The sequence below is a fragment of the Malaclemys terrapin genome, chromosome 12 (genome assembly GCF_027887155.1).
Source record: "Malaclemys terrapin pileata isolate rMalTer1 chromosome 12, rMalTer1.hap1, whole genome shotgun sequence".
NCBI classification, from domain to species: domain Eukaryota; kingdom Metazoa; phylum Chordata; order Testudines; family Emydidae; genus Malaclemys; species Malaclemys terrapin.
Genome location: NC_071516.1, coordinates 38,353,682 through 38,359,653, shown reverse-complemented (window position 1 = coordinate 38,359,653; position 5,972 = coordinate 38,353,682). Strand labels below are relative to the sequence as shown.

General features: G+C 48.6%; 1 pseudogene; it reads right to left on the bottom strand.

The window, feature by feature from the left end:
• Positions 1-4,770: 4,770 nt before the first annotated feature.
• LOC128846316 (ribonuclease-like) lies at positions 4,771-5,279 on the bottom strand (annotated as a pseudogene).
• Between the last annotated feature and the right edge of the window lie 693 nt (positions 5,280-5,972).

The window sequence follows — 5,972 nt, the reverse complement described above, 5'->3', positions numbered from 1 at the left end:
GCCAGAGCCAGTTGAGGGGGCCATGTCAGCTGGGTCTCTCTCTCTGGTCAGGACATCCCTCTGGATTAGGATGAAGGAGGCCCAGGAGTATCATGCTGGATATTGTGCTCTGAGGAGATGGCAGGGGTGGCAGCCATGATGGTAAAGCTCGCTGCTTCCCCTGTGTTCGGTCAGTGATTTTTGCATTCGCTTCCTCTCCTATGTCAGTTTTTCTCTCCAATTTGCCTTTGTTTAATGACCACAGAAGGAAGCAATGGGTGGAACAGCACCTCTCTTCATTGTCTGGTTCACCAGTGAGGCTTAATTCTCCACACACCAGTTTTGGTACTTTGATTTTCAACTCCACACTTCCCTCGTTTACCAGCCATGATCCATAGTCCTTTAGTGATGGCCGGGGGCCTGTTTGTTTGGGCTCATTTAATTAGTTTCTCTTTGCAACTTTTCTGCTCAACCTTTATTGTTATTTGTGACTGGACATTTGGTAAAACTTTCATTCATCACAGCTGAGTTTAATGCTAGAGTAAATTTGTAGGCCCAATTATTACAACAGCTCCCCACCCCGCGCTGCTCTGGCGGTGCCCTCAATCCTGACGCACAACCCACTGCAAAGGGACTAAAAGAATTAGACATCACGATAATCCCTTAATCAGTGTCTGACTCAGAATGGAAATAAGGTTATTGTGAGGCATACTTGGCCAGGCAGATAAGTGTCTGTTCCCTCCTGCCTGAAAGGAACCTGCCCAAGATATGTCACCTCCTAGTTCCTTGCCTTGGGAATGTAATTTTCAACACAGACACATAACCCCTTAAACATTATGCATCCCGCTGTGTTTCTGAGGACCAGTGAGCTACTGGCTGTAGGTGGAGACATCACATGACATCCTTTAGTGAACTCTCTCACAGGCATCTACCTGAGTGGCTTCATGTAACAGTTTATTGATTTTTCTCTCTCAGTTAGCACTAAGTGGGTCCCAGGTTCAAATCTCAAATGAGGCAGGTTTTAACAGTTCCTCTCATAGAGGGATCGGGGTAGTAGTTGGACTGACACAACCTTCAGCAATGATTTTTAGGATTGCCAAGGCCAGGGTCTTTTCAGCTCAGTCTCTGATACTAGCCTGTCCCAGTTGCTTTAGAATCATAGAATATCAGGGTTGGAAGGGACCTCAGTAGGTCATCTAGTCCAACCCCCTGCTCAAAGCAGGACCAATCCCCAACTAAATCATCCCAGCCAGGGCTTTGTCAAGCCTGAACTTAAAAACCTCTAAGGAAGGAGATTCCACCACCTCCCTAGGTAACCCATTCCAGTGCTTCACCACCCTCCTAGTGAAAAAGTTTTTCCTAATATCCACCTTAAACCTACCCCACTGCAACTTGAGACCATTACTCCTTGTTCTGTCATCTGCTACCACTGAGAACAGTCTAGATCCATCCTCTTTGGAATCCCCTTTCAGGTAGTTGAAAGCGGCTGTCAAATCCCCCCTCATTCTTCTCTTCTGCAGACTAAACAATCCCAGTTCCCTCAGCCTCTCCTCATAAGTCATGTGCTCCAGCCCCCTAATCATCTTTGTTGCTCTCCGCTGGACTCTTTCCAATTTTTCCTCATCCTTCTTGTAGTGTGGAGCCCCAAACTGGACACAGTACTCTAGATGAGGCCTCACCAATGTCGAATAGAGGGGAATGATCATGTTTCTCGATCTGCTGGCAATGCCCCTACTTATACAGCCCAAAATGCTGTTAGCACACTATTGACTCATATCCAGCTTGTCGTCCACTGTAACCCCTAGGTCCTTTTCTGCAGAACTGCTGCCTAGCCATTCGGTGTCTAGTCTGTAGCAGTGCATGGGATCCTTCTGTCCTAAGTGCAGCACTCTGCACTTGTCCTTGTTGAACCTCATCAGGTTTCTTTTGGCCCAATCCTCTAATTTGTCTAGATGCCTCTGTATCCTATCTCTACCCTCCAGTGTATCTACCACTCCTCCCAGTTTAGTGTAATCTGCACACTTGCTGAGAGTGCAGTCCACGCCATCCTCCAGATCATTAAGGAAGATATGAATAAAACCAGCCTCAGGACCGAACCTTGGGGAACTCTGCCTGAAACCAGCTGCCAACTAGACATGGAGCCATTGATCACTACCCGTTGAGCCTGATGATCTAGCCAGCTTTCTATCCACCTTATACTCCATTCATCCAGCCCATACTTCTTTAACTTGCCGGCAAGAATACTGTGGGAGACCGTATCAAAAGCTTTGCTAAAGTCAAGGAATAACACATCCACTACTTTCTCCTCATCCACAGAGCCAGTTATCTCCTCATAGAAGGCAATTAGGTTAGTCAGGCATGACTTGCCCTTGGTGAATCCATGCTGACTGTTCCTGATCACTTTCCTCTCCTCTAAGTGCTTCAGAATTGATTCCTTGAGGACCTGCTCCATGATTTTTCCAGGGACAGAGGTGAGCTGACTGGCCTGTAGTTCCCCGGATCCCCCTTATTCCCTTTTTAAAATATAGGCACTACATTAGCCTTTTTCCAGTCATCCGGGACCTCCCCGATCGCCATGAGTTTTCAAAGATAATTGCCAATGGCTCTGCAATCACATCCGCCAACTCCTTTAGCACCCTTGGATGCAGCACATCTGTCCCCTTGTGCTCATCCAGTTTTTCTAAATAGTCCTGAACCACTTCTTTCTCCACAAAGGGCTGGTCATCTCCTCCCCATGCTGTGCTCCCCAAGTGAAGCAGTCTGGGAGCTGACCTTGTTCGTGAAGAGAGAGGCAAAAAAAGCATTGAGTACATTAGCTTTTTCCATATCCTCTGTCACTAGGTTGCCTCCCTCATTCAGTAAGGGGCCCACACTTTCCTTGACTTTGTTCTCCTTGCTAACATATCTGAAGAAACCCTTCTTGTTACTCTTAACCTCTCTTGCTAGCTGCAACTCCAAGTGTGATTTGGCCTTCCTGATTCCACTCCTGGATGCCTGAGCAATATTTTTACACTCCTCCCTGGTCGTTTGTCTAATCTTCCACTTCTTGTAAGCTTCTTTTTTGCGTTTAAGATCAGCAAGGATTTCACTGTTAAGCCAAGCTGCTCGCCTGTCATATTTACTATTCTTTCTACACATCGGGATGGTTTGTTCCTGCAACCTTAATAAGGATTCTTTAAAATACAGCCAGCTCTCCTGGACTCCTTTGCCCCTCATGTTATTCTCCCAGGGGATCCTGCCCATCAGTTCCCTGAGGGAGTCAAAGTCTGCTTTTCTGAAGTCCAGGGTCCGTATACTGCTGCTCTCCTTTCTTCCTTGTGCCAGGATCCTGAACTCGACCATCTCGTGGTCACTGCCGCCCAGGTTCCCATCCACTTTTTTTCCCCTACTAATTCTTCCCAGTTTGTGAGCAGCAGGTCAAGAAGAGCTCTGCCCCCAGTTGGTTCCTCCAGCATTTGCACCAGGAAATTGTCCCCTACACTTTCCAAAAACTTCCTGGATTGTCTGTGCACCGCTGTATTGCTCTCCCAGCAGATATCGGGGTGATTAAAGTCTCCCATGAGAACCAAGGTCTGCGATATAGTAACTTCTATTAGTTGCCGGAAGAAAGCCTCGTCCACCTCATCCCCCTGGTCTGGTGGTCTATTGCAGACTCCCACCACGACATCCCCCTTGTTGCTCACACTTCTAAACTTAATCCAGAGACTCTCAGGTTTTTCTGCAGTTTCATATCGGAGCTCTGAGCAGTCATACTCCTCTCTTACGTACAATGAAACTCCCCCACCTTTTCTGCCCTGCCTGTCCTTCCTGAACAGTTTATATCCATCCATGACTGTACTCCAGTCATGTGAGTTATCCCACCAAGTCTCTGTTATTCCAATCATATCGTTAGGGGAAGGAATCCCACCCCACCCCAAGAGAATTATGGAAAGTTTGCTCAGAGGCAAAGTTTCTTCTTGACCTTTCTCAGTTAGTGAACGGTTCCTGCAATGAAGAACGAATATTTGTAACTGTTGTGTCAGGTCCAATTTGGGGAGAGGAGTGGAGTGGGGTCTAGTGGATTAGAGCAAGAGAGGTTGGGAATCAGGATACCTGGGTTCTAATCTTGACCCTAGGAAAGGAGTGCTTTCCACTGGGCTAGAAAAGGGTGGATGAAGATTGAGGACACATAGGTTTAATTTCAAGCTCTTGAGGAGAAGTGGGGCCTAGTGAGTTAGAGCAGGGCCAGAGGTGGAAGTCAGGATTCCTGGGTTCAGTTCCCAAGTTGGGGGAAAGAGATTGAGACTGGGCTTGAAAACACAGAGAATGTCATTGGAAAACCATTACACATTTCCAGTACACTCCTGAAGTGTTCAGAGGCTTACGTCCTTGCTATCCCCAATGTAAAACAACAAGGCAGTAATTGCTTTGCAGATTTTATTGTGTTTAGGGAGCACAAAGAATGGCAGTCAGGGGGCAGATGTTAAAAAATGATGAAGCGAACAATGATGAATAACACTTAACATGATGAATGTGAGGATTATCCATTCTTAGACTGAATACGCAACACCAGCAGGGTGAAACTGGCAGGTAGTTCTTAAATAAATGACAGAGTTTGAGATGGCCACTATTTCTGGCAGCGGGGAGATGACATGGGGCAGCAGAGGGTGGGGGGGTGGAAACACCTGTACAATTTGACCTGTGTTCAGAAGTAGGTGAGGAGCCGGGTGCAGGGACAGGTATGGCAGAGTCAGAGCAGGATTGGAGGAATAAGCGGGGTCTCCTGCCTGCCCTCCGCGCCTAGTGCTAGCCCTATATGCTCTTCACATAGAAAACAGGGAGATCACGCCAGCAGGAGATGACGATTTTTTGTTCTGCGCTGATCCCGGTGTAAGAGATGCTCCAGGGGTTAAATGTGCAGGTGGTGATGTTGAAGGGACTCGTGCTCTGGTACCGGTAGGGCCCGCTGGCTACCCCATCTGTCGTGCAGACTTTGCTGATGTTCTCGGCTGTCGCATGGATGAAGGTGTTGGTGTATTTCCAGTACATCACCCGGTCCCACATCATCCTGTTGCAGTAGGCGTTGTTGTTGGTGGTGACGGTCTTGGGGAAGTCCACGTGTTCTTTCCGGAATATGTCATTCAGCGGGTTCCACCTCTGCCCGAGGGTCAGAGCCACACAGGCAGCCAGCAGGGCGAGTGTCAGCAGGAGCGCAGGGCGGGGTCCGCTTGGAGCCATGGCTGTGTCTGTCGCTGGATTGACCTGCTGCGGGGACAAAAGGGGAAGATGAATGGAGACAGCATGGGGTGGGGCTCTGCCTCCTCTATGGAACCTGCTGGACCCAAAGCCCCTTCCCAGTCCCATCCCACTCTTCCCCTCCCATTATTTCTGCCTCACTGCATGATGTGCTACTCTGAGCCCAACTGACATCAATCTCTGCTCCCTTTTCTCTCTCTCTCTCCTCCCCACACTGAGCTGGAGCTAGAACCCAGGAGTCCTGGCTCTGAGCACCACTTCAATAAGAGCACCACTGGATCCTGCTGCCTCCCAGAAACAAACCCTGCATTTGCAGCCCCATGTGACACTGTTCTCTTTTCTCTCCCGGCTGGTGGAATCTCCGGCAACTTACCCAAGTCCTTGTTCCTTTACTGCTGTTGGAGCGATGGATCCCAGCCTCTGCTGAGCTGAGCCTCACCGTGATCCTCCTGCCTGTCTGGGAACAGGTTATATAGAGGCCCAGTGAGACATGGAGGGGGAGGAGTGGGTGAGGAAATCCAATAAACAATTGGGTAAGGACAATTTCCTGATATCTTGCAACTAAAAGTAGTGGCCCAGCAGGCCAGGCATGGTTGGGGAACAAACAGAACATGTCCTGCCAGAGATCTGGGCTCCACCGAAACATCTCAGGGTGTATCTATCCAACAAGCAAAGGTGTGATTATAGCGTGGGTGGGCAGAACAGTGCCAGCTTTATTCTAGCTAGTGACGGTAACAATACTAGGTGGCACGGAATTC